The sequence below is a fragment of the Trachypithecus francoisi genome, unplaced genomic scaffold (genome assembly GCF_009764315.1).
Source record: "Trachypithecus francoisi isolate TF-2019V2 unplaced genomic scaffold, Tfra_2.0 Lachesis_group11, whole genome shotgun sequence".
Taxonomy (NCBI): Eukaryota; Metazoa; Chordata; class Mammalia; order Primates; family Cercopithecidae; genus Trachypithecus; species Trachypithecus francoisi.
Window position 1 is genome coordinate 65,908,550 of NW_022681456.1, and position 6,000 is coordinate 65,914,549.

Here is a 6,000-nt window from a genome sequence, read left to right on the forward strand (position 1 = left end):
CTTTCCCACTTACCAACTGGGTAACTAGGAAAGGCACTGAACATCTCAGATACTGGGTTTCCTATTGTGAAACAGATACAGTAATACCCACCACACTGAGTGCTGTGATAATGGAATGAAATGATGTGTGTGAAGTTCTTGACACCTAATACACATGGAAATATGGTATTATTATTCATAAGCATATTTTAATACATGTGAGTTTGTACATTGACTTTGCCACAATATTTAACTGCCGTTGAAAAATGACTTGCAAAGACAAAGCTGTGCAGGCCTGAAACATTTTGAGGCCCATTTCTTGTGTCACAGCATTTGGTGGATATACAGCTTACTAAAGAGTGCTGATCTCTACCTCTTGGCCAAGTTTCCAGGCCATCTGCACATCCTGGAAAACCTGATGACACTAGACCAGGTCTCTGCCCATTGTGGGATCCACAGTAGTGGGTTTGACAAAAAACTGTTGGCAGTTTCCTATCACTATAGTTTGTGGCAGCTCAGTTTGGGCAAAAAGGAACTCACTAACTCACCAATATGGACTAATAAGTAACATCGTGGGGTTCTGGGTGCAGAATTGAGAAGTGAGCTTGCTTGTCTGATCTCAAAAGCTGGCTTCTAAGGAATGACTGTGGTACAGAATTTTATACCAACCACAAGAATGTAATTATAAGCACGTCTTGATCTACTTCCTCACTTATGTGGTCACTGCTTGACATTCTGATCCTGCAGAGTAAGAGTTTTAAGAAAAAGAGAAAAATAGATTCCTCGTATACCCTAGAGAAGAAATGGAAATGTAAACATTTGTCTTGGGTAGTCCTGTGTTTAACAAGTTTAACAAGTTCTTGTATATATTTATATAATGTATATATCTGCTCGTTGTCTTCAATTTTCCATTTTTTAAAGGTATAAGTTAACTTTGTGCTTAACTCTCTTCCTGATCTCCCACTTCCTTAAATCACTCCAACCTCTTGCTTCTGCTGTCACATCACCTACTACTTACTTTGATCCTCTTATTTCTCACTTTATAAGGACCCTTGTGATGACACTGGGCCCACTCAGATAATACTGGATAACCTTTCCATCTCAAGATTCTCAACTCAATCACATCTTTAAAGCCCGCTTTTCTATGTAAGGTAGCATGTTCACAGGGTAGGATGTAAATATCTTTGGGGGAGCCATTATTTAGCCTACCACGGTTGATCAAATTTGTATCTTAGAAGTATCACTCTGAGGATCACACACGGAGTTGATTTAAGAAGTATGACAGAAGTTCAGGAAAACAAATTTTAAAATGTTGCAATAATACAGGCACACCTTTGAAGAAAGATATGACAATGAGGAGGGAAAGGAGGATATGAATTCCAAAGATATCCAGGAGTTTAAATTAGCAAAGATTTCACAACCAGTAGGAAATAAATGAGAGGAAAGAATCAAGGTTGACTCCTGATTTTTGATTTCAGTTAGTTGATTGTGATATAATTAACCTGCAAGGAATGCATGAGATTTTGTGGTGGGGGGACAATTAGTTCAGTTTGGGCCCCGCAGTTTGAGTGGCTGATAAAACATCGTGTTGGTGATAACAATTGTCATTGGAAATTCAGGCCTAAAACTGCCATAAGAAAGAGATCATCTGGGGAGAACACATTGAGTAGGAAGAGAAGTTCAAAAATAGAACCTTGGAGGCTCCAACATTTGAGAAGAATGGCTGGGTAACAGGACAGAGAAGGGAAGAAATAGAGATGTCATTGAAGTGAAGAGATGAGAGGCTTTCAAGAAGGAAGGAGTTGGCTGTGATGTCAAATATCTTACGGATCCAAGTAAGATCAGGCGTGACGATTTACTGGACTATGCAGACAGATAGAAGGTAATGTTGGATCTTATTAAGAACAATTTTAGAGAGCCCATGAAGCCTGGAGCTGATAGAAGTATTGAGGGTGACAGTGAAGTAAGAAGGGAGAGAAAATTAATGCAAGCTATTACTCAAGAAGCCTGATTGTAAACAGAGGGCAAAAGATTGGATAGTCAATACAGACAGAAGCAGGTTTCCCCTAGTAATGTCAGTGGATTTCACATTTTATTATTTAAAGGAAAGAGCCACTGGTGAGGTAGACAATAAAGATAAGGGCACAAGAGATTGATGGAGAGAGGAGATGAGTAGTATCAGGTGGTAGAGGAGATGAGTGAAGATCTCACGTTTAAGGGTTAGCTCTGTAGACAGAAGTGGAGAAGGAGACACGTGTGATGAGTGAAAATGTAGGTAGGTACATTAAAAGGGGATACGGCAAAGATGAGGGAACTTGAGCTTGACAGCATCCATGCTTTCTGTGATGTAGGTGGTAAGAGCATCTCTTCACTCAGGAGCTGCAATCTGAGTTCACAAGCTCAGTCTGGGGTACATGTGCACAGATTTAGATCCCAGCTCCACCACTTCCTAGCTGGGCAACCTTGGGTGGCTTGCTTAACTCCTCTGCAGGAGTTCAAGACCAACCTGGGCAACATGGAAAAACCCCATCTCTACAAAAATCACAAAAATTAGCCAGGTATGGTGATGTGCATCTGTAGGCTCAACTACTAGGGAGGCTAAAGTGAGAGGATTGCTTGAGCCTGGGAAGTCGAGGCTGCAGTGAGCTGTGACTAAACCACTGCTCTCCAGCCTGGGCCACAGAGCAAGATCCTATCTCAAAAAAACAAAAATCAAAATGCTTATTGAACTCATTTATTTAGCTTTTAAAGACTTATTCCAATAGAAAGTTGTTTAAAGTTTCAATATGTATCAGTGTGCCCTTTGGATATATCTGATCTTCAACTATAGCGTAATTTATTTAAAGGATGTAAGCCATACATATTATTTTATTTTGATGCCAAGGATAATAGGTCTTGTTTTAAATTCACATCTGGGAGAAAATTTGATATGATATTTATAACTGCATCTAAGAGGATGTTTTATAAATTTCATTGTATGAGATCTTCATCCTGTCATTTCTAAATTTGGGCATCCTCAAGCCTGGGGGCTATCTGTGATCTCATGGTAAGGAGCTCAGGGTCTTAACTGAAATATCTCTATTAATCACACAGCAGGCTTGCTATCCTCAGATGCAATGTGAGTTTTCACCAATTTAGATCCTCTGGTGTCCAGACATTAAATCTGGCTTAATTTATTTCTATAATTTTTTTTTTGAGATGGAGTCTCACTGTCGCCTAGGTTGGAGTGCAGTTGTGTGATCTTGGCTCACTGCAACCTCCACCTCCCAGGTTCAAGAAATTCTCCTGCCTCAGCTCCTGAGTAGCTGGGACTACAGGCATACACCACCATGCCTGGCCAATTTTTGTATTTTTTGTAGAGACAGGGTTTCACCATGTTGACCAAGCTGGTCTCGAACTCCTGAGCTCAAGCAATTTGCCCACCTCAGCCTCCCAAAGTGCTGGGATTACAGGCATGAACCACCATGCCCAGCCTCTAGAAATAACTTGATTACATCAAGTAACTTTGAAAAATTATATATAATATATATTTACTTTTATTATATATAAAATGAAAAATGTATATGTGTATAATTTTTCAAAATACCTTAATATATATGTATGTATGTGTGCATATATATACATCTATCTTTATCTCTATCTCTATCTCTATCTACATCCATATCTATGTCTATATATCTCACCCAGGAGAGAGCGTACGCACATGAGAGAGAAGCAAGAAGAAATAAGGAAAACAAAAGCAGAGGGAGTGAGAAGAGGGAGAGTTAATGAACTGTTTCCTTTCATTCTGCTAAAAATGCCTGTATGCTCTCTTTTTTCAATCCAGAAAATAAAGTCCCAAACTAATGTGGCACTCTTGCAATTTAATCATCAATTCATTGTGAACAACTGGATGAGGAAAAGTTGCCCAGAGTTACCAAAAATAAAATTCTTTAGAAAGGAGTAAAGAAATTGGGTAGAAGATATGTGATGGACACAGCAGCTTCTCATCAATTGACTTGGTTTTACGTTAAAGGAAACATGCAAATCTTTGTAGGTTAAACCACATATGAAATTCATGAGAGCTTCTTGGGTTTTAGGCACTGACTCTGTGGAAATACTAGCTGTAAGCTGCTTTCTTAGGGAAGGGATGTTTATTCTGTCATAGTGCTACTGAAACAGCTCAAAGTTACCACCTTAGAAATCTAGCTTTCACCAGGTACTTTAAAATTCCTTTAAAAAGTGTATTTTTATTAATTTCATTCATAATTTAGTAGCCCTTAAATTTTTCCGGTAGCATTAGATCTGCCAGAGCTTCCAAATATAGGATATTTCGTACTTTGAATGCAAACTAGTTGTCTCTTTAAACTGTGGAATGGGAAAAATTTAGCACAGAAATATCCCTGTGACCAGCTTCCTGAGTAAATGTGCTAGGGGATTCAGTTGAGTGCTAAGAATACATAGAAGAATACACTTATGCATCCATCCTTTTATTAATGCAACAAATATTTATTGTCTACTTCATGTCAGACATTGTTTGCTTCTTGCTTTAGGGATTAAGCAGTGAACAAACCTGTTGAGAACCTTGTCCTTATGAAGCACACGTCCAAAATTATGGGAAGCAGAAAGAAAAAAAATACTGTAAATACTTAATATTGTATGCTGTAAAATACAACAGGACAGGTGGATCATACCACTCCTTTGTTTAAATTCTTCATTTATTTCCATGACTTTAGGAGCAAGTCTAAATCCCTTGCCTGTATCCTGGCACTCTGTTTCTTCAGCCTTCTGTCTTGTTGCCCCCATTCTCACTCAAGGCTGCAACTTTCTCTTTTCTTGGCTTGGCCCTAGGACTTTTCAAATATACCTCTGAGACCCTTTATCCTCTGCTCCATCACTCTCTCGCCTACACCTGGCTAGCTCCTACTGAACCTTACGTCTCAGCCTAAATACGGCTCTTTTCAGGAAGTCCCAAAGTTCTCCCTCCAAGTCTGGTTGTGCATTGCCATGAGTGGTCTCATACAACCTGGTACATCCATTCGTCTCTTATCATGGCACTTGTTGCCCTGTATTATAGCACTTGTGTGTGTGTTGTGTGTGTGTTGGGGAGAGGGTACTGTTTTGTTCTGTTTTCATTTGACTGGCACAGTTCATACTTGATTAATGGGTGAATGGATAGATGACAGAGTGGATGGATGAAGTAATGAATGTAATAATGTAATGTATTCCACCTGTAATTGGACTTTTTAAGGCTGTAGAAACTTCCATTCTTTGAGTTCACACCCAATAGTCCTCCTTTTCCTAATTCCTCTCTCTAACACTGAGTAAATTTTCTTATTAGTGACTCACCAATTTTTCCCAGAGCAGGTGGACAAAATCTCTTTAGTAGACTAACTTTTCTTAAGCCAGTGAGGGGAGAAAAAGATTCTGTCTTTTAGGGAATTGAAGGCGATGATGTAATGTTAACAGCACAGGAGAGAGCAGAAGCTTTGGCTGTGTGAAGCATGGCTCTAGGTTGAAAGCTCTTGAGGAAGTGCTTTTCTAAATCAAACTTCACCCATGAAATGTAATTTGGGGAATTTTTCCATCTGGCGCTGTGTGGACTGTGGCAGACAATAATATCTTTATTTGCTAGTAGTTTTCTTTCAGAGAGGGAGAGTGATTTGGATGTTTGTTTTTTAATTCCATTTAGTGCTGCATAATGCTTATTAGAGACAAAATCTTACTACTTGCCTGCTTCACGTGCTGTAAGCTACCCAAATGTGTTCTAAGTATTGCCTTAGAGGACGTGTGTGTGCATCTGTGTGTGTGTGCGTCTGTGTCTGTTTAGGAATCTGAGCCAGCCCCCACCATTTCCCTGTCCTCCCTGAGGCTGCAGGACTTTAGGATTTATTGTAGCCACTCTTAGAAGGACAGTTGCAGTTGTGTCCGTAGAGAGAGACTATAAATATCAGGGCATTTGGGAACTGAGAGTAGAAACAACCGTCAGAATCATGGGTTCTGCGAAGACTTAAGTCTGCTGGAAGTAGTGTCTTGGGGTCG